The sequence below is a fragment of the Engystomops pustulosus genome, chromosome 6 (genome assembly GCF_040894005.1).
Source record: "Engystomops pustulosus chromosome 6, aEngPut4.maternal, whole genome shotgun sequence".
NCBI lineage: Eukaryota > Metazoa > Chordata > Amphibia > Anura > Leptodactylidae > Engystomops > Engystomops pustulosus.
In genome coordinates, this window is record NC_092416.1 from 27,116,348 (window position 1) to 27,140,649 (window position 24,302).

The 24,302-nt window shown below is 47.3% G+C and overlaps 2 long non-coding RNA genes across 8 annotated transcripts in view; one reads left to right on the forward strand and one right to left on the reverse strand.

Moving 5' to 3' along the window:
* Nucleotides 1–15,438: 15,438 nt before the first annotated feature.
* Nucleotides 15,439–23,180, reverse strand: LOC140134723 (uncharacterized). The gene is made up of 3 exons (XR_011856391.1): nucleotides 22,975–23,180; nucleotides 15,777–15,855; nucleotides 15,439–15,637 (listed from the first exon to the last, which is right to left on the reverse strand). It is a non-coding gene; the product is annotated as an uncharacterized lncRNA (long non-coding RNA).
* LOC140134722 (uncharacterized) overlaps nucleotides 23,115–24,302 on the forward strand; it is a 250,925-nt gene continuing 249,737 nt past the window's right edge. For 5 of the 7 annotated variants that reach the window (XR_011856390.1, XR_011856388.1, XR_011856387.1 and 2 more), the window contains exon 1: nucleotides 23,119–23,279. This is a non-coding gene — a long non-coding RNA (uncharacterized lncRNA). Of the gene's footprint in view, nucleotides 23,280–24,302 lie in introns of all 7 variants that reach the window. The other 2 variants (XR_011856386.1, XR_011856384.1) reach the window with 2 other exon arrangements.

A 24,302-nucleotide genomic window follows, 5' to 3' on the forward strand; every position in this document is an offset into this window, starting at 1 on the left:
ACATGGAAATTAAAAAGGACAGTGTGATGGGGTAGGTGGAGGTAGAGTAAGCCTGACACATCTGGAGAGCCACGACTCTGTCAGTCACAGCGATGTGTCAGCCGCCTCACCCAGGAAAAACACCTTGTGTTCAGGACATTGAAATGAGAAATGAAACAGGACAGTGTGTGTCTAACCAAGTGGGAATTAATCAAAGACGCCCAGGGGACACCAGATATCGCTCAGTGTTCACAGATTATTAAATTACAAAGGTTTCCAAACAACTTTCACTCATTGAAACTAATCCAGGATATGGGGAGACCTGGGAGGGGAAGATTAAGCAGATGAATACTGGGACCTTCTCTTCCATGATGGTTTTATACTGGGGCAGAGACGACGATGGATTTCTAGATCTGTATAGATCAGGGTGGTTAATAATCCGGGTTCTTGTACTCAATTCTGCAGAATAAAATTCTATCATTGTATCCTACAAGAAAGATACATACACCTAAGAAGATACATAAATTAGCGTATTGTGGGAAAACTTTTTAAGGGATTTTTACCCATGTTCTAGGATTATGCCAGGAACTCACAGACCTGGTTATTACCGTATATAGTCGAGTAGAAGCCGAGGGCCCTAATTTTACCACCAAAAAATGGGAAAACCTATTGACTTGAATATAAGCTGAGGGTGGGAAATGCATTGGTCGCAGCCTCCCCAGTGTATAGCCAGCCAGCCCCCTGTAGTATATAGCCAGCCAGCCCCCTGTAGTATACAGCCAGCCCAGCCTGCCCCCAGTAATATACAGCCAGCCCAGCCTGCCCCCTGTAGTATATAGCCAGCCAGAACCCTGTAGTATGCAGCCAGCCAGCCCCCTGTAGTATGCAGGCAGCCAGCCCCATGTAGTATACAGCCAGCCAGCCCCCTGTAGTATACAGCCAGCCAGCCCCCTGTAGTATACAGCCAGCCAGACCCTTGTAGTATACAGCCAGCCAGACCCTTGTAGTACACAGCCAGCCAGACCCTTGTAGTATACAGCCAGCCCCCTGTAGTATATAGCCAGCCATCCACCCTACTTTATTAGCCAGACAGCCCCCTGTTTGCCCAGCACCTTGTTCCTAATGTTCGGCACGGCTCCCTGAAGCTTGGCCGCCTCTCTGCTGGCTGTTACAGCAGACAGAAGACGAGCTGAGGGGACCGGAGCATTGTGTAGAAGACAGACGGGGAGCCGCGGCAAGCGTCGGGGGTGCCGGAAGGTGAGTATGTGAGTTTATTTTTTAAATTGACTTGTGTATAATCCGAGGTAAGGTATTTCAGCACAAAAGCTAGGCTTATAAACGAGTATATACTGTATATTAATTTCGATCCCCTCGCACCCCCCAGTTGACAGCAGTTTTCAATTTCAAAAATGTAGCAAATTCTATAAAGATGCTAAGAGCTCTCTAGTCATGAGACTTATTTTTTTAAGAACCGATCTGGTACCCATAAACAGATGATAGTCAGCAGATACAATGTTATAGAAAATTATGGGATGCTTTATGGAATTAATCGACTCCCCCCCCCCCCCTCCACGGCTCACACCCGAGAGACTGGTTCAGACCTCGAGAGAGACTAAAAACATCCAAAGGTGCAAAAATAATAAATGCAGATACAGGCAGTCCCCGGGTTATGTACAAGATAGGGTCTGTAGGTTTGTTCTTAAGTTGAATTTGTATGTAAGTCGGAACTGTATATTTTATCATTGTAATCCCAGACAGAACTTTTTTGGTCTCTGTGACACAACATTTTAAAAATGTTGTGTTGTCATAAGAATCAATATTTACACTAAAGCTTCATTACAGACACCTCTGATAACTGTTACAGCTGATTATTATAGCCCAGGGCTAAAGTACAATAAATGACCAATATCCAGAGGTCCGTTTGTAACTAGGGGTCGTATGTAAGTCGAGTGTTCTTAAGAAGGGGACCGCCTGTAATCACATGTACAAATATTTGCTTACTGTATTGGACATAAAAATGGGTATTTTATAGTGGATGGCAAATGTATGTAATAGTGTAAATGGATAGAGTATAAGGTAAGCCGTGGTCTGTTCTCCATGACAATCATGAAGTTATGTCCTACTGAAGTTTATAGAAAAATTCTGTATTCTGTATTTTTCTGTAATTCGTGTATCTTATAGGAGATGATGGCTACTTCTCTCTCCTTCTTTCATTAACACGTCTTCACACGAGAGACAATTAGCCCGTACAGATTTGGTTACATCCGCCATATGAAATTCACTTTTCAGCCACTGGATGACTCTTTGCAGTCGCTTTTCATTAAGTGACCCGGAGAAATGTGAATAAGCGTGTAAATCTCTTCACCTGCATCCTCCTGGCCGGATTAAAGCCGAGCACCGCTGTTATTGTTATTCTGATGATTAATACATTGGAGCTGAAAAAGACTTGCAGCGCTGTACGTTTTTATTAGAAAAAAAAAGACTAAATGAATTGCAGACAAACAACAACATGCATTATCACTACGGGAAATTCTGCAATAATTTAACGTCAATGAGACGACCTGTACGTCTGGCATGTCCTCCTGTAATCAATACATGTCTGCAGTAAGAGACATTTTTACAGGTAGACCAAAGGAACCCCAGGTTAGAATTGGGAGGATAGGAAAACACATAGACAAAAAACATTTCAAAATGTTCACAGACGTATTTAACTGTGTGATCGCCCACTAAGAAAATGCCCAAAATGAGCTCGTCTTTTAGCATGAAACCCACAGTCGACGGTATGAATTATGTAGCCTGCAGCCCCTACTATATAGCCATTCAGCCCCAGTATATAGCCTGCATCATAAATGGTCTTCACATATAGTGGTGGCAAGGGCTGAATGGCTATATAGTAGGGGCAGCGGCTGCAGACTACATACTGGGGCCGAATGGCTATGTAGTGGGGGCAGGGGCTGCAGGCTATATAATAGGGCTGAATTGCTATATACAGTGGGCAGCGGCTGCCGGCTATATACTTAGGGGCAGGGGCTACTGGCTGTATACAAGGGGGCAGAGGCTGTCTGACTAAATACTAAAGGGCAGGAACTAGCTGGCTATATACTGGAGAAAGGGGCTTGCTGGCTATATACTTGCTGGAGGCTGTGACAAATGCATTTCCCACCCTAGGCTTATGCTCGAGTCAATAGGTTTTACCAGGTTTTTTTTTTTTTAGATAAAATTAGGTGGCTCGGCTTATACTCGGCCAGCTTATATTCCGGTATACAGGCGGTCCCCTACTTAAGGACACCCGACTTACAGACAACCCATAGTTACAGACAGACCCCTCTGCCCACTGTGACCTCTGGTGAAGCTCTCTGGATGCTTTAAAATTGTCCCAGACTGCAATAATCAGCTTAAAATTGTCTGCAATGAAGCTTTATTGATAATTCTTGGTCCTATTACAGCAAAAAAATTTGAAACTCCAATTGTCACTGGGGCAAAAAAAAAAATTGTCGGGAACTACAATGATAAAATATACAGTTTCGGCTTACATACAAATTCAACTTAAGAACAAACCTACAGTCCCTATCTTGTATGTAACCCGGGGACTGCCTGTATACTTATACGTTGGTCTAGTTTGTGTCAGATTTTCCTGGTGCATAGACTAAATCTTCAGGAGCCTGGGCAAAGCCGCCCCCTTTCAACCAAGGCCATGCCACCTTAAGTCAAAACACTGCCTGAAAATGGTCCAAAATCATCAATAAATGTGGAGCACAGCATTTCAGGTGCAAATTACTCCAAAATTCTGGCATAGACAGACGAAGAAATCTACCCAACTGTGTTTGCAATGAGAGCTAAAAGCCAAGAAGATTTTTTTGACCTATACTCCCAAAAGATTTTAAACAGCACAAAATTTTGACCACCACTATATCAAAGGATATTCCCACAAAGACAAGATTCTTAAATATATCCAGGATAACAAAATAACACACATTCTCCAATTCACTGTTATTAACAAAAACACAGCTTTTCACAAATAAAATTCCAAACTGTCTCCGTCAGTCCTGGTGTTTACAATTTTGGTTGTCACTGGATACAACCGTAAATCTTCTGACTATGGTCGGATTCTTCTCATGAATAGCTTCTCTTGTCTGCACACTGCAGTGCTCTCTGCCTCCTGCCCCTCCCTCCTGGAATTCTAAACTAGCTCAGACACAGGCACTTCCTGCCAGCAAGCAGCAATGTGAAGAGTGTGCAGAGAATTACTCTACAAGCTGCAGGCAAGATAAGGTCTTTACCCAGAAAGGAGGCATATAGCAGCGCTGACTCTGTGTGTGCTATAGGTGAGTTATCAGAGTGTCATTGTATTTTATATCCATCTCATCATCACTCATCTCTAATCTGTCTCATCTCTCTATGTGCCAGATACTAGTGAATGTTTAGAAGCTAAATAAAAGTGTATATAAACCCTGTACCCTGATAATCGAAGCACATTGTCAGAGTCCACACTCACACTGTGGACCATCACAAGTGATGGGGGCTAAAGTTAGGGGGTTAAAAGGTGATCTTTATTGTGTAAACATCAGTATAGGATTAAAATTTGCGAACTTTCTTTCATGGGCAAATACTTTTAATGGAAGCCTCAGGGACTGAACCCCCCCCCCCCGCCCCATACACACATATACACTACTAGGCCCTTCAAAAAAGGTATAATTAAAACCGCTAAACATCAGGCAAATACATAAAAACTTGTCTATAAAACATATTTGAAAAATGTCGTCTAAATATTTGGATTTCCATTTTCTTTCCATTTTTAAAATCTTTCCCAGCAATACAAGAACATCCCAATGGTTTTTGTGCAGCAAAAAAAGGATTTAAAACATAGGAAATTGTAAGAAAACTAAACACATCTCCATAGGCAAACAAGAAATGGATATTTTATGGAAAATCAAATAGCTGTGGGTTTCAGCTGTAAACATTTTGCCACCATCAAGAACCAGATCATTTGGGAAACTATTTTTAACACAGATGTTAACGCAAAATTTCATGGCAAAATACAACTTTTTCAATTACTATTGTTATATTATTATCACATGTATTTCATCAAGCATAAAATAGGCTTCAACTGGCACAAGTGATAGGAGGACCTGCCCGCAGAGGCTTACAATCTATTGAAAAATACCGTATATACTCAAGTATAAGCCGACCCAAGTATAAGCCGAGGCCCCTAACTTTACCACAAAAACCTGGTAAAACCTATATTTTTTTTACTCGAGTATAAGCCGAGTTTTCAGCACCTTTTTTTGTGGTGAAAAACTAGGCTTATACTCGAGTATATATGTATGTGTTCTTTTTTTTGGGATAAAATCAGATTTTAGTCAAAGCTTTTCAGGAGATAAAGACTTGATTCCACAACACACAAAGGGGAAACAGTTGCATGAACAGGAATACCGTAGATTGTTTCCTAATTTTATACCAATATACAGGCAGTCCCCCGGGTTACATACAAGATAGGGACTGTAGGTTTGTTCTTAAGTTGCGTTTGTATGTAAGTCGAAACTGTATATTTTATCATTCTAACCCCAGCCAGAACTTTTTTGGTCTGTGTGACACTTGGATTTTAAAAATGTTGGGTTGTCATAAGAATCAATATTAAAGGGCACCTACCACCACGATTCTACCTATAAAGGTAGATCGGGTGGTAGGTGGATGTAAGGGAGGTGAGGATAGCTCTTTTTAGAGCTAATCCTCACGTCCCCGCTAACTTTTGGTACACTTTATTGACCTAATATGTAAATTTCGTTATGCGGCTACTGGGGCGTGGAGTAGCCGAGCACGAGGCTACACAGCGCGACTACTCCACGCCCCAGTAGCCACATTACTACTCCTACCCTGTTGCGTGCGCAGTAGCTCCGGCCTCGAAGCTGGGGCTGCTCAGCCGCCGGCCTGTGTTCTGCGCATGCGCAGAACGCCATCATGACAGACGAGGACGCGCAGCCACACACAACAGGGTAGGAGAAGTAATGTGGCTACTGGGGCGTGGAGTAGTCGCGCTGTGTAGCCTCGTGCTTGGCTACTCCACGCCCCAGTAGCCGCATAACGAAATTTACATATTAGTTTCTTAAAGTGTACCAAAAGTTAGCTATCCTCACCTCCCTTAAATCCACCTACCACCCGATCTACCTTTATAGGTAGAATCGTGGTGGTAGGTTCCCTTTAACACTAAAATTTCATTACAGACACATTTGATAACTGTTTCAGCTGATCATTGTAGCCTAAGGCTAAAGCACAATAAATTACCAATATCCAGAGGTCTGTTTGTAACTAGGAGTCGTATGTAAGTCAAGTGTTCTTAAGTAGGGGACCGCCTGTAATAATAATTATTTATAAAGCGCACACAGATTACGCAGCGCTGCACAAAGCATGGAAAATCGGTCCCTGTCCCCATGGGGCTCACAATCTAATCAACCTAACAGTATGTTTTTGGAGCGTGGGAGGAAACCAGAGGAACTGGAGGAAACCCCACGCAACACGGAGAGAACATGCAAACTCTTTGCAGATGTTGACCTGGATGGGATTCAAACCCAGGACCACAGCGCTGCAAGGCAGAAGTGCTACTCACTCAGCCACCATGCCGCCCTATTAATAATAAATAGTTTCATTCAATGTCAGCAAGAAAAATTCTTCAAATGCTAAAGAAGGTGTTAAAGATTCAGAATAATTCCAGATAATCTTCATTTACATAAATTTAGAGATGAAGTTTTCCTAATAAGTTCAATGGTAAGAGACCATGGTTAGTACCACTGCCGTGCACGCTGATCCCTTTATGGCAGATTCCTTATCTTTCCGAATCTCACACCCTTTACGTAAACATCTTCCCACATTTTATACCTCTGCACCATAAACAATTTTTTTCTGTTAATCTTAAAGGTTCTCCGCACATCAACGGAGGCAGAGACTCCATCGCTCTCTCCCGCCATAAAACTGACCCATTTCCAATTTGCAGCTAATGGTAAGGTCATGACAGAAGGTACAGAGGCCCTGGTAGGACATAATAGCGATGGAATTGTAAATGTCACTTTAGTAAATACAGAATTAGATGGGGAGCGGGAGGGGAAGTTTCCCATTGAGCCGAGAATCCAGGATAAAGAGAATGTATTTTCTATCTGACTGTGACGCATTTGATTTTCGGAGGTGTGCTGCACCAGGTATCTATCATTAGTAACACTCTGCTCGGTAATGAATCCTTTTATTTATCCGCCTCATAGCTCATGAATACATAACAAGCCTGTTTCCTGATGCATCTGGCTCCTGCTCCCAAGCTGCACATAACTTAATTTTGCATCCTCTCCAAAAGCAGAGAGAGAGGGATCGCAGCTGTGCTCGGCCTTAAAGGGATAGAACATTGTGGGGGGAAATAATGTAGCAGAGGTGATTCTGTACTATAAAGCATTGTTTTATGGGAAATAAAGGATCTGGTATAGACATAGCTTTGCATATAACGTCATTTGGCATAAAGAAAAAATTGCCTTTGTTTGCATCATTACGAAGATTGAGCGGTTTGACTGGCCGACCATCTAATGGGTAAGGTTTCTTTCACCATGGCATGTGTTACGGTAGGATGGGGATAATGACTGAGCAGTTAAATATCAACACTCTTTGGTTCTCACGAGAGATAAGTCACCACTAGAGGGTGCCAAGCAATGGCTTAAAGGCAAAGTCACCACCCCCCACCCATGTGTCTAGTTCTGGTCCAGTTGGTAGTGGTGGGAAGAAGACGACTCCAACTAGGAATCATAAGCCTACCCTTGTGAGGTTTTCCAAGACCATAGACATTAGATGCTGATGTGGGTAACTGACCAACTCACATGTATGGTGTCCTTCCGACACAGTGCAAAGCAGATAATAATTGGGTCATTACCTGATGCACCTGTATCCTTTTTCTAGGTGTGTAAGAGTAGGCTACATGCACATGCATGTATGCCCGACGTACCGTAGTATGGCGGGCTTACATCGGCGCTGCGGAGAGGAGCAGAGGATGAGCGCATCTCACCCCGCCCCTCTCCATAGGACTATACAGCGCACGGCGCCGTATCACGTAGAAAGATAGGACATGTCCTATCTTTCTACGGGCTACAGAGCGGTACAGTGCCGCACGTGTGCTGCACCATATCGCTCCCGTATGGTGCCGTGAGCCCATATAAGTGTATGAGGAGCATATATGGGCCGTACATACATCGGCCGTAAACACGTCCCCCGTACATGTGTGTGAATGCAGCCGTAGGGAGAGTTTGACAAACAAGGCGTAGCGTGCATTTTTCCTTGGCAGCTATCTATGGTGTATGGCCAGCGTTACCCCCTTATCTACATCTGAATGTTCCGCCAGAGACCACTGAAATAATAAATTGTTGATCCAGCATAGACATTATAAGCCCTGCTGTGGTTGAGCTTCATTGCCACTTCTGGTAACATCTAGGCTCACTGTGGCATCCTGTGTTTTATTTGGTGAAACAGTCTGACCCGGACCATATAAAGCGTGAAATATCGGTATGTTTTGCAATGACGGCTCCAATATAGTAAGGTCATTTTACCTCAGGCTGCAATATGGCCATTGAAAAACAATTCCCACAAAACAGACCCAAAAAGTGCAATACAATTTTTTTTCAATTATTTCTGTATAATGTTAATTTTCATTCCATTTTTACCATTTATTATATTACTGATTTTTTTTACTAAAATAAGGCTAAATTCAAACTACCATTCCTTACCTCCATTAAAAAAGGGAAGAATGGAGGTTTAACGTATCAGCTAAAAATCCCATTGACATAAATGTAAATCTGATGTCACCTGTTGTGGTATGGATGATCGATTATCCATGCGGTTTTTCAAATGGAGGAAAAGTATTGCAGCTTCCGTCTTTTTTTTTTCCTTCCAAAATACGCATGGATCACCTGCGTGAAATTTTGCAAAAAATAATGGATCCCTGCCTAAACGGAAGATAATGGATGACATAAAAATTAGATTGATGGGATTTAATCCTCCATTCTTTACTTTTTAGCATAAGGAAGGAGCGTTAATATACGAGGATGATAAAACAGAAGAACTACAAGTAAACTATACAAACGCAGAATGCAAGAATTATTTAAACTCATCAAATTTACTTTAATAGGATAAAAATAGTAGGTGGTGGTCGTGCAGCAAATTGCATTGAAAGATACGTACATGCATGTACTGAAAATGTGAATGAAACCATAAATGTATTGCCAGTTTTTCATCCGTAGTTTGTAAGTGTGAATGTGTACCAAGAGTGTATTTACTTTCTTCAATCTCACAACCCAATCGGTGCTTTGAAATTATAACACTTATGTGGAAGTGCATCACAATCTGCCAAAGCCCTGAAACTAATGAAGAATTATTAACTTCTGATGCTTTAATCAAGAATAATATATATATATATATATATATATATATATATATATACACACATATACACATATATACGGTACGTACATACATAAATAATGTGTGTGCGTGTATATATGCATGTGTGTGTGTTTTCCAAAACGGTGTCCAGAGAGATACTAAAAACTGTAAATAAACTGCAAATATGCAAAATAATGCTACGAGTATGTGTGCTGCAAACTTGATAAAAAAAATGTTGTCAAGAACGCAACATTTTGAAAATTCAAGATACAAGTCTGCTCTGGAAATAGCATATATATGCAATAAACAGGCTTCCAGGTTGAAAAGGAGTTAATCCATACCTGGAAGGGTCTGAGTGATCGAGATTCTGGTGACCGCATTGATTAAACCCATGAAAAATCCCTTTTTGTGCACACCAAAAAAAAATAAAAAATCCCACACACCTAAACATCACAGAGAAAAACACACTAAGGAGAGGAAAATGTACGGAGCCGCCCCTCGCTATAAGCCCACCCCATTTCTGTGCAAATGAAGAGGCTGTGTACAAAGTGAACGGGGAATAAGTGAGTCCGTAACAAGCATGAAGCCACACAGAGCCATTGATACATGCAGACAATTTCACTGCATAATAGACTATCAGGCAGGATACAATTTAAATTAAAAAATGCAATTTTCACCTTGAAATGAACAAATGATTACAATTTCTATACAAATTAAGGCATTCAGTCTGCCTTTGAGTACTGCCACCCAGCCATAAAATCTATCATAATTACCATGAAATACATTTTCAAATATTTTGATTTTTGTCCGCCGCCTTTAAAATACACAAGCGAAGCAGATACGTGCCTCTGTTGCCCCCCCACCTCCTGCTGAAAAACACATTAGAAAAAGAAAAGAAAACTGTCCACAGATTAAACTTTCCCTCCTCTATCCGCCTAGTGAGATAAAATGAGCTAAAGGGGGGTGGGGGGGAGGTGGAAGAGTAATAAAAGAAAAAGCTAAGAAAACGCATAAAAAAAGTAAAAAAACAAAATATAATGATTGAGAAGCGCTCATCTCTAAAGCTGGGAGATTTATCAAAATGATTTTTTTTTTTTCTTATCTGCAAAAATCACATTTGCTGCCGATGGCCCGTGGTCTGACGGTCACAGTTTCATCGCCTGGTCACAATTATTTTAAAGATCCATGGTCACAACCAATCGGTACGGATCCTTTAATCAAAACGAGCAATTATTATTCAAAGGAATCCTTGGAGATTTGGTAAAAAAAAATAAAAAAATATCTAAAACAACTGAACGTGTCACGGACTCTTCTATCCACAAAGTTACTGAAAACTACTGAGGGTAGTGTGTGTAATATATATATATATACACACACACACACACACACGTGTGTGTGCGCGTGTGTGTGTGATATAAATATATATTCCCTTTGCATTCTGTTTATCCCATCCCAATAGCATGTTACACACAACTATTGCACTTTTCAGTCTTCTAAATGAAGGCTTCAGTGTAAAGAATGGAGGATAGCAAACATGTAGACTGGAACATGTATACACTCTTATATTACATTACACCATTATATACCAGGAACCCTCCACATATAACCACCATTGTACATCAATTATCATGCCGATGTTTGCCTCTAAAGAAAGGCACCTGCCATAAAGATACAAGACATTCGTAACAAACATTCGTAAACTCAAAATAGCAAAAATGTGTCTCTTCCTGAATTCCGCTAGATTGCCCTTTAAGAGCCCAGTAAATATGAATGGAAATGGAAAAGGCAGCACAGTGGTCAGTGGTTAGCACTACAGCCTTGCAGCGCTGGGGACCTGGGTTTAAGTCCCAGGGTCAACATCTGTAAAGTTTGTATGTTCTCTCCGTGTTTGTGTTAGTTTCCTCCCACACTCCAAAACACACTGTTAGGTTGATTAGATTGTGAGCCCCATTGGGGACAGGGACTGATTTGGCAAGTTCTGCGCAGCGCTACGTAATCTGTGTGTGCTATATAAATAATTAATAATAATTCCTTTATTAATGGAAAGGTTCAGTTGTTCTGATCCCAAATTCGTAGTCCCCAAATAAGTATATACAACATATTATACCCCATAAACCGAAAACAATAACAACAAATAAACAAGTTAAAAAAAATGTATCTTTATTGTTATAGTAACCTGTAAAAAATAAGTAGTGAACACAGAAATGGATTTATCCCATACGTCACACAGAGAATGGTTATCTTAAGTCACGTGTCAGTAAAACTAAACTTACAAGAAGTTCATAGGCAAATAACAAACGTGGATCCTCAATGTAAATGTAGAAATATAATCCCAGTGGAACTAATACAACTCACAATCTCACTAAAATAAAAAGTAAATAAAAAAAAAAAAAAAAAAAAAAGAATAGCTCTTACCCATGGTGGACCATAGATGACCTCCAATGATAGGGAAAATGCCGGCCATGACACATGATACCGTTAAAAATATCCTAATTATTACCCCAACAAAGTAAAAGGATGGACACGCTGGTACCCTAAATACCACACAATATAATTGGGCTTCCCTTGGCTATCCATTATTTTAACAAAAAAAAAAAATCCTGCCTATTATTTTTCGAAGGAATCTGAACCGATGGCTCCGATCTAAACCTCTGATGGAAATGTGAACATAGCCTACACCTACTGTCTCTTTTTGCAACTTTCACTACAAGGATAAAGTTAAATACAAACCTGCTTGAGGGTGCGTTCACACGTTGCGCTTTGGTTGCGTTTTCATTGCGTTTTAAAACGCATTTCAACAGCTGAGATGAGGTGATTTGCCTAATTACATTACTGTTAACGTTTGCGTTTACAAAACGCATCATAAATGCGATGTTAACACATGTGTTAACAATATGTTAACACATGTGTTAACAATATGTCAACACATGCGTTTTGTTAACGCATGCGTTAACAAATGTAAATAGTAAAGTAATTAGGCAAATCACCTCTCCTAAGCTGTTGTAATGCATTTTAAAACGCAATGAAAACGCAACCAAAGCGCAACGTGTGAACACGCCCTCAAAGATTCCTCCAAAAAACTATTGCCCAACACGTCTTTGAATAAGGCCCATGAGGTGTTTGAATTTGTGTGTGTGATTTAGTGAATGGCACCTAGAATTACTGAACTCATGTGACAAAAAAAATTGTATTAAAAATAGAGTCATGTTTCATATTAAAGTCATTGGGATATTTCTTGCTAGTTCATCTTAAGGACCTTGGTAAGAAAAACATTCAAAAATCCTCGTGAAAAAAAACCCCCTGTGGCTGCACAATGCCGAGACTAAGGGTGAAGACACACATGGCGTTTTTGGGCCGTTTTTACTAAGTGCGTTTTCAGATCGTTAAAAAAGCATGCGTTAAAAAACGCATCCGTTTTTTAAAAACGCATGCATTTTTTGGAAACGCATCCGTTTTTGTCCGTTTTCCGAAATTGCGCAATGAAAAACGGACAAAAACGCATGCGTTTTCAAAAAACGCATGCGTTTTTAAAAAAAGGATGCGTTTTTTAACGCATGCGTTTTTAACGATCTGAAAACGCACTTAGTAAAAACGGACCAAAAACGGCCCAAAAACACCATGTGTGCCTTCACCCTAAGACTTTAAGGTGTAACTTTCATCACTGAAAATTCTAACATAAAACTACGGCACACGGTGCGATTGTCATGCGGAAAATCCAAATACAATACAGGCAGTCCCCGGATTACGTACAAGATAGGGTCCATAGGTTTGTTCTTAAGTTGAATTTGTATGCAAGTCGAAACTGTATATTTTATAATAGTAGTTCCAGGCAAAGATGTGCCACAGTGACAATTGAGGTTTCTAATTTTGTTGCAGTAATGGGACCAACGATTATCAATAAAGCTTCATTACAGACACCTTACAGCTGATCAGTGCAGTCTGGGACTATAGTAACATCCAGAGAGCTTCACCAGAGGTCACAGTGGGCAGAGGGGTCCGCCTTTAACTAGGAGTCGTCTAAGTCAGGTGTACTTAAGTAGGGGACCTCGTGTACATTTGGTTTTTATGTGCGTTTTTCATGCAGATTTGTCTGTTAAGTGTTGTGGATTTTTTGGGCGCTTTTAATTTGGACTTTGCATTTGGATTTTTTTTCCCTCTTTTAATTGTTTTTTCAGTCCTTCAGGCTGAGAGAATTCTGCATGAAACCTGCACGTTTATGCGGATCTGATGCAGATTTTCACTCTCCCATAGAGTTTGAAGTAAAGAAAAGAAAAATCCACAAGGTCGCACAAAATAAAAAAAACTAGGCAAAAAAAAAAAAAAATCATTGTCTACATTACTTTGTCCTAATAACATTCACTTTAATACTACATATACAGGACAGGGAAGCAGCACTCGGTAATAAACAAGGGTTGTATTTCACAAGTGGGAAATACAACGTTTCGGCTATCTCGATGTAGCCATTCTCAAGCAATTTCTAATCACTATAATGCTACTGTATTACGTTGCAGATTTTCCGCACCAAAACCACAACATATGCAGATAGCCTCAGGCTACTTGCACACGTTTTTTTTTGGTGCGTTTTTCTATGTTTTTTTAAATCCGTTTAGTGTTGTTTTTAATGCCGATTTTCTGCAGAAAGCCTTACTCTGAATGAAAACTGCAAGTCGATGCAGATTTTCGCTTTTCTATAGAATAAAAAAAAAAAAAAAAACAGCAAAAATCAGTAAGAACGCACAAGAACAGTGACATGATCATTATTTTATTTTCAGTACTAAGCAATAACTTCCTTACCACAAAACGCATTGTCTATATTACTTTTTCCAAATGATATCCACTTTAACGACACTGTATAAGGCTGCATTCACACTACAGTATGGGGAACGTATATATGGCCGATATACGTCCCCCATACACTTCTATGGGCTCGCGGCGCCCTACGGGAGCGGTACGGTGCAGCACACGTGCGGCACCGTACCACTCCGTAGCCCTCCTCCTCTCCCCGCACTGCCGTGTGCCCGCCGTGCTACGGTGCGGTGGGCACACGGCAGTGTGCATGTAGTCTTATGCTGTAGATTTTCCGCTACAAAATCTGCACATAAAATCGGCCAAATTAGCAATGTGCGCAGATAGTGGGGCAGATTTACTTACCCGGTCCATTCTCGATCCAGCGGCGCGTTCTCCGCGGTGGATTCGGGTCTTCTGGCGATTCACTAAGACAGTTCCTCCAACGTCCACCAGGTGTCACTGCTGCGCTGAAGAGCGTCGGAACGCACTGGAGTTCACCAAGCCATCCTGGGTGAAGGTAAGCGCATGTCCCGCGACACATTTTTTTTTAAAAATGCGCCGGCTTCTCCGAATCCGTCGGATTATCGTTAGGCCATGCCCCCCCGATTTCCGTCGCCGATCCGCCACTATCTGATCGCGTGCGCCAAAAACACGGGACAATACAGGGAAAATCGGCCCCTTAGTAAATGACCCCCAGTGTGTCTATTAGCACCACATCCATCAGTGCTTCTGTTAAACTGTATGGAAGCTGCAGGGCTTCAATGGACATGCTATTAGATATTTTAGACTTTCACCATTATCGTTTTAGTGATGGAAGGCGATATCTGCGGTTCAAACACAGGTGTGCATTGAGCCCGAGTTGAATTTAACGAAAGCAAATATGACCACATATAAATTGGATTTCATTGTTGTGCTTCTGTGTCTTGCAGCAATCTTACCACACTCACTATGCTTAGGCATGAAGTGGTAGCATAACCTAAAAAGAACCCTTGGGAAAAGTTTGTTGTACTTTCCTGTCCATCAGTTTCAAAAATAAAAAAAAATATCTAGAACTTTTGATTTACAACAAAGAGAATAGAAAAAAGAATAATAATAGAATTTGGTGACATTACACTCTTCACTTTCTTATACTTGCAGCATAGGATTATCCTAGACCTGCGTGAACACAGGCAGGCAGCCTATTTTGCTATAATACCCATATCGTCCCTTGCCTTTATGTAGTTATGGGTAATTGTTTACATAATACATGTCTCGATGCTCATCTCCGAGGTTTTACATAACATTTATTAAAATCGCAGACCACGGCGAGAGCCGTACAGGAAGATGAAGGCGCAGGATGATAATAAACTAGATGTCGGTACATGGAGATGTTTTTGCATGCACATCTTCAGTGGAACAGTAGGAAGTCGTTTCAGGCCTGTACAGTGGAAATAGACACTCGGGGCAAATTCACAGAAAATAGACTCTGCAAATACTCAATATACTGGAGATTATTCACTGTCAGTATGTGATGATCACACGATTCACATCTGTTAAAGGCAACTCAGCACATGAAAGCGCCAAGAAAAGTAGAGTATAAGACTTAGCTTATCAGTCGTCATTACCTTCCTCCATTGTTATATGTGGTAGAAAATGCTTCCAATGTTATTCATGAAGGAGGAAGAAGGAAGTCACATAGGGAAACTGTGCAAAAAAAGATTGAAAGACCATCAAGATAAAGACAAAATGGATGACACTTGGGGGGACAGGGCAGGGGCACGCCGACACTTGGGGGGACACGGCAGGGGCACGCCGACACTTGGGGGGACAGGGCAGGGGCACGCCGACACTTGGGGGGACAGGGCAGGGGCACGCCGACACTTGGGGGGACAGGGCAGGGGCACGCCGACACTTGGGGGGACAGGGCAGGGGCACGCCGACACTTGGGGGGACAGGGCAGGGGCACGCCGACACTTGGGGGGACAGGGCAGGGGCACGCCGACACTTGGGGGGACAGGGCAGGGGCACGCCGACACTTGGGGGGACAGGGCAGGGGCACGCCGACACTTGGGGGGACAGGGCAGGGGCACGCCGACACTTGGGGGGACAGGGCAGGGGCACGCCGACACTTGGGGGGACAGGGCAGGGGCACGCCGACACTTGGGGGGACAGGGCAGGGGCACGCCGACACTTGGGGGGACAGGGCAGGGGCACGCCGACACTTGGGGGGACAGGGCAGGGACACGCTGACACTTGGGGGGACAGGGCAGGGACACGCTGACACTTGGGGGGACAGGGCAGGGACACGCTGACACTTGGGGGACAGGACAGGGACACGCTGACACTTGGGGGACAGGGACACGCTGACACTTGGGGGGACAGGGCAGGGACACGCTGACACTTGGGGGGACAGGGCAGGGACACGCTGACACTTGGGGGACAGGGCAGGGACACGCTGACACTTGGGGGACAGGACACGCTGACACTTGGGGGGACAGGACACGCTGACACTTGGGGGGACAGGACACGCAGACACTTGGGGGGACAGGACACGCTGACACTTGGGGGGACAGGACACGCTGACACTTGGGGGGACAGGACACGCTGACACTTGGGGGGACAGGACACGCTGACACTTGGGGGGACAGGGCAGGGACACGCTGACACTTGGGGGGACAGGGCAGGGACACGCTGACACTTGGGGGGACAGGGCAGGGACACGCTGACACTTGGGGGGACAGGGCAGGGACACGCTGACACTTGGGGGGACAGGGCAGGGACACGCTGACACTTGGGGGGACAGGGCAGGGACACGCTGACACTTGGGGGGACAGGGCAGGGACACGCTGACACTTGGGGGGACAGGGCAGGGACACGCTGACACTTGGGGGACAGGACACGCTGACACTTGGGGGACAGGACAGGGACACGCTGACACTTGGGGGACAGGACAGGGACACGCTGACACTTGGGGGGACAGGGCAGGGACACGCTGACACTTGGGGGGACAGGGCAGGGACACGCTGACACTTGGGGGACAGGACACGCTGACACTTGGGGGACAGGACACGCTGACACTTGGGGGACAGGACACGCTGACACTTGGGGGACAGGACACGCTGACACTTGGGGGACAGGACACGCTGACACTTGGGGGACAGGACAGGGACACGCTGACACTTGGGGGACAGGACAGGGACACGCTGACACTTGGGGGACAGGACAGGGACACGCTGACACTTGGGGGACAGGACAGGGACACGCTGACACTTGGTGGACAGGACAGGGACACGCTGACACTTGGGGTACAGGACAGTGACACGCTGACACTTGGTGGACAGGACAGGGACACGCTGACACTTGGTGGACAGGACAGGGACACGCTGACACTTGGGGTACAGGACAGTGACACGAGGACACTTGGGGGACAGGACAGGGACACGCTGACACTTGGGGGACAGGACAGGGACACGCTGACACTTGGTGGACAGGACAGGGACACGCTGACACTTGGTGGACAGGACAGGGACACGCTGACACTTGGTGGACAGGACAGGGACACGCTGACACTTGGTGGACAGGACAGGGACACGCTGACACTTGGTGGACAGGACAGGGACACGCTGACACTTGGTGGACAGGACAGGGACACACTGACACTTGGGGTACAGGACAGTGACACGAGGACACTTGGGGGCACAGGGCAGGGACACGCTGACACTTGGGGGGACAGGGCAGGGACACGCTGACACTTGGGGGACAGGACAGGGACACACTGACACTTGGGGGACAGGACAGGGACACACTGACACTTGGGGGGACAGGACAGGGACACACTGACACTTGGGGGGACAGGACAGGGACACACTGACACTTGGGGGGACAGGACAGGGACACACTGACACTTGGGGGACAGGACAGGGACACGCTGACACTTGGTGGACAGGACAGGGACACGCTGACACTTGGGGGGACAGGACAGGGACACGCTGACACTTGGGGTACAGGACAGTGACACGCTGACACTTGGGGGGACAGGACAGGGACACGCTGACACTTGGGGGGACAGGACAGGGACACGCTGACACTTGGGGGGACAGGACAGGGACACGCTGACACTTGGTGGACAGGACAGGGACACGCTGACACTTGGGGGACAGGACACGCTGACACTTGGGGGGACAGGACAGGGACACGCTGACACTTGGGGGGACAGGACAGGGACACGCTGACACTTGGGGGGACAGGACAGGGACACGCTGACACTTGGGGGGACAGGACAGGGACACGCTGACACTTGGGAGGACAGAACAGGGACACGCTGACACTTGGGAGTACAGGACAGGGACACGCTGACACTTGGGGAACAGGACAGGGACACGCTGACACTTGGGGGGACAGGACAGGGACACGCTGACACTTGGGGGGACAGGACAGGGACACGCTGACACTTGGGGGACAGGACAGGGACACGCTGACACTTGGGGGACAGGACAGGGACACGCTGACACTTGGGGGGACAGGACAGGGACACGCTGACACTTGGTGGACAGGACAGGGACACGCTGACACTTGGGGGACAGGGCAGGGACACGCTGACACTTGGGGGACAGGACAGGGACACACTGACACTTGGGGGGACAGGACAGGGACACGCTGACACTTGGGGGACAGGACAGGGACACGCTGACACTTGGTGGACAGGACAGGGACACGCTGACACTTGGTGGACAGGACAGGGACACGCTGACACTTGGGGTACAGGACAGTGACACGCTGACACTTGGGGTACAGGACAGTGACACGCTGACACTTGGTGGACAGGACAGGGACACGCTGACACTTGGTGGACAGGACAGGGACACACTGACACTTGGGGTACAGGACAGTGACACGAGGACACTTGGGGGCACAGGGCAGGGACACGCTGACACTTGGGGGGACAGGACAGGGACACGCTGACACTTGGGGGACAGGACAGGGACACACTGACACTTGGGGGACAGGACAGGGACACACTGACACTTGGGGGGACAGGACAGGGACACACTGACACTTGGGGGGACAGGACAGGGACACACTGACACTTGGGGGACAGGACAGGGACACGCTGACACTTGGTGGACAGGACAGGGACACGCTGACACTTGGGGTACAGGACAGTGACACGCTGACACTTGGGGGGACAGGGCAGGGACACGCTGACACTTGGGGGGACAGGACAGGGACACGCTGACACTTGGGGGGACAAGGCAGGGACACGCTGACACTTGGTGGACAGGACAGGGACACGCTGACACTTGGGGGACAGGACACGCTGACACTTGGGGGGACAGGACAGGGACACGCTGACACTTGGGGGGACAGGACAGGGACACGCTGACACTTGGGGGGACAGGACAGGGACACGCTGACACTTGGGGGGACAGGACAGGGACACGCTGACACTTGGGAGGACAGGACAGGGACACGCTGACACTTGGGAGGACAGGACAGGGACACGCTGACACTTGGGAGGACAGGACAGGGACACGCTGACACTTGGGGGGACAGGACACGCTGACACTTGGGGGGACAGGACACGCTGACACTTGGGGGGACAGGACACGCTGACACTTGGGGGGACAGGACACGCTGACACTTGGGGGGACAGGACACGCTGACACTTGGGGGGACAGGACACGCTGACACTTGGGGGGACAGGGCAGGGACACGCTGACACTTGGGGGGACAGGGCAGGGACACGCTGACACTTGGGGGGACAGGGCAGGGACACGCTGACACTTGGGGGGACAGGGCAGGGACACGCTGACACTTGGGGGGACAGGGCAGGGACACGCTGACACTTGGGGGGACAGGGCAGGGACACGCTGACACTTGGGGGACAGGACACGCTGACACTTGGGGGACAGGACAGGGACACGCTGACACTTGGGGGACAGGACAGGGACACGCTGACACTTGGGGGGACAGGGCAGGGACACGCTGACACTTGGGGGGACAGGGCAGGGACACGCTGACACTTGGGGGACAGGACACGCTGACACTTGGGGGACAGGACACGCTGACACTTGGGGGACAGGACACGCTGACACTTGGGGGACAGGACACGCTGACACTTGGGGGACAGGACAGGGACACGCTGACACTTGGGGGACAGGACAGGGACACGCTGACACTTGGGGGACAGGACAGGGACACGCTGACACTTGGTGGACAGGACAGGGACACGCTGACACTTGGTGGACAGGACAGGGACACGCTGACACTTGGGGTACAGGACAGTGACACGCTGACACTTGGTGGACAGGACAGGGACACGCTGACACTTGGTGGACAGGACAGGGACACGCTGACACTTGGGGTACAGGACAGTGACACGAGGACACTTGGGGGACAGGACAGGGACACGCTGACACTTGGGGGACAGGACAGGGACACGCTGACACTTGGTGGACAGGACAGGGACACGCTGACACTTGGTGGACAGGACAGGGACACGCTGACACTTGGGGTACAGGACAGTGACACGCTGACACTTGGTGGACAGGACAGGGACACGCTGACACTTGGTGGACAGGACAGGGACACACTGACACTTGGGGTACAGGACAGTGACACGAGGACACTTGGGGGCACAGGGCAGGGACACGCTGACACTTGGGGGGACAGGGCAGGGACACGCTGACACTTGGGGGACAGGACAGGGACACACTGACACTTGGGGGACAGGACAGGGACACACTGACACTTGGGGGGACAGGACAGGGACACACTGACACTTGGGGGGACAGGACAGGGACACACTGACACTTGGGGGGACAGGACAGGGACACACTGACACTTGGGGGACAGGACAGGGACACGCTGACACTTGGTGGACAGGACAGGGACACGCTGACACTTGGGGGGACAGGACAGGGACACGCTGACACTTGGGGTACAGGACAGTGACACGCTGACACTTGGGGGGACAGGACAGGGACACGCTGACACTTGGGGGGACAGGACAGGGACACGCTGACACTTGGGGGGACAGGACAGGGACACGCTGACACTTGGTGGACAGGACAGGGACACGCTGACACTTGGGGGACAGGACACGCTGACACTTGGGGGGACAGGACAGGGACACGCTGACACTTGGGGGGACAGGACAGGGACACGCTGACACTTGGGGGGACAGGACAGGGACACGCTGACACTTGGGGGGACAGGACAGGGACACGCTGACACTTGGGAGGACAGAACAGGGACACGCTGACACTTGGGAGTACAGGACAGGGACACGCTGACACTTGGGGAACAGGACAGGGACACGCTGACACTTGGGGGGACAGGACAGGGACACGCTGACACTTGGGGGGACAGGACAGGGACACGCTGACACTTGGGGGACAGGACAGGGACACGCTGACACTTGGGGGACAGGACAGGGACACGCTGACACTTGGGGGGACAGGACAGGGACACGCTGACACTTGGTGGACAGGACAGGGACACGCTGACACTTGGGGGACAGGGCAGGGACACGCTGACACTTGGGGGACAGGACAGGGACACACTGACACTTGGGGGGACAGGACAGGGACACGCTGACACTTGGGGGACAGGACAGGGACACGCTGACACTTGGTGGACAGGACAGGGACACGCTGACACTTGGTGGACAGGACAGGGACACGCTGACACTTGGTGGACAGGACAGGGACACGCTGACACTTGGTGGACAGGACAGGGACACGCTGACACTTGGTGGACAGGACAGGGACACACTGACACTTGGGGTACAGGACAGTGACACGAGGACACTTGGGGGCACAGGGCAGGGACACGCTGACACTTGGGGGGACAGGACAGGGACACGCTGACACTTGGGGGACAGGACAGGGACACACTGACACTTGGGGGACAGGACAGGGACACACTGACACTTGGGGGGACAGGACAGGGACACACTGACACTTGGGGGGACAGGACAGGGACACACTGACACTTGGGGGACAGGACAGGGACACGCTGACACTTGGTGGACAGGACAGGGACACGCTGACACTTGGGGTACAGGACAGTGACACGCTGACACTTGGGGGGACAGGGCAGGGACACGCTGACACTTGGGGGGACAGGACAGGGACACGCTGACACTTGGGGGGACAAGGCAGGGACACGCTGACACTTGGTGGACAGGACAGGGACACGCTGACACTTGGGGGACAGGACACGCTGACACTTGGGGGGACAGGACAGGGACACGCTGACACTTGGGGGGACAGGACAGGGACACGCTGACACTTGGGGGGACAGGACAGGGACACGCTGACACTTGGGGGGACAGGACAGGGACACGCTGACACTTGGGAGGACAGGACAGGGACACGCTGACACTTGGGAGGACAGGACAGGGACACGCTGACACTTGGGAGGACAGGACAGGGACACGCTGACACTTGGGAGGACAGGACAGGGACACGCTGACACTTGGGGAACAGGACAGGGACACGCTGACACTTGGGGGGACAGGACAGGGACACGCTGACACTTGGGGGGACAGGACAGGGACACGCTGACACTTGGGGGACAGGACAGGGACACGCTGACACTTGGTGGACAGGACAGGGACACGCTGACACTTGGGGGACAGGGCAGGGACACGCTGACACTTGGGGGACAGGACAGGGACACACTGACACTTGGGGGGACAGGACAGGGACACGCTGACACTTGGGGGGACAGGACAGGGACACGCTGACACTTGGTGGACAGGGTAGTGAAACAACTGACACCACACATCAGTCATGACAGTTTCTTCTGAGGCCTCACCATTGCACAGTCAGTCCTGAGTCCTCGTACTTTCCTCAGTACCTCAGGACGCTCCTGCAGTCTCCAGCCGCTGCACGCCGCAGAGGATTATGGGACAGCGGGGCTAATTACCTCACACAGGTGACGGCAGCAGATCCACCGAGCGCTGTGTAGGGCGCGATCACGTGACGCACAGCGGCCAATAGCGCAGAAGGAAATCTTTCCCGCCTTCAGAGAGGAGGTTTCCTCAGAGTGTTGTAGTCGGGGGCCGGCCGGTGGCCGCCATGTTACTGACGCGGGGGCTGAACGTATCCGCCATTATGGAGGTGAGGGGTTTGCAGAGTTGGTTTTTTTTTTTTGTGATAAAACTATTCACATAGTACAGTAATCAAATGTTCGCCCTAATACTGCTGTGTAATCAGAAATACGATGCATTTATAAAAATGATGTTAGGTTTTTAATACACAACACTTATTATGTAGGTAAATATTCATCTTTCTACAAATTCTTTTTAATTATTTGTATTTTTGAGTGACCTTATTGTTCTTCCAATTCTTGGTGTCCGAATTCTGCATTGATCCAGTATTTTCATTAGTAATGCGTTTATATGCGCAACGGTAAAACAAAAACCACATATTTGGTTTTGCCGCGTCCGTAATAATCTGTACAATAACATTATTGGATCAGCTCGGTGAACGCCGTAAAAACAAAGCCCGAAAAACTCGCCAAAAATGTAAATTTTTCATAAAATCCCTTCACAAAAATGTTCCAAAAAGTGATAAAAAAAAGTTATGTGCGCCAAAATGTTTCACTAAAAAGGACATCTCAACACGTAAAAAATAAACCATAAATTAACTCTGTCAACCAAAAAATATTAAAGTTATATCTCCGAAAAGATGGCCATGCAAAAACAAATGAGATTTCCTCTACAGTAGTTCTTTTCCAGTAAAATTGTAAAAATAAATGTAAAACTATATAAATGAGTTATTACCATAATCGTAGTGATCTATAGAATAAAGATAATATAGTATTTTTAGTGTACGGTGTACGACCCCAAAAAGATACAAAAAGAAAGGAAGCCAAAATTGCCAATTTTCTTTTCACCCATACATTCACTAGTTAATAAGATCTCATCAATAAGCTAATGACCCACTAAAATGAAGTATTTGTAAAGTGCATCTCATGTAATAAAAAATAAGCCCTTATTTGTCCAAATCGCCAAAAAAATAAAGATTGTATAGCCAATAAAAAGTGATAAATGCATAATCTGCTGTGAATGGCGCAGCTCCCCTCCATGCCCTGGCGTGTGCCCATACAGCAGGTTACCACCACATATGGGGGATTGTTAT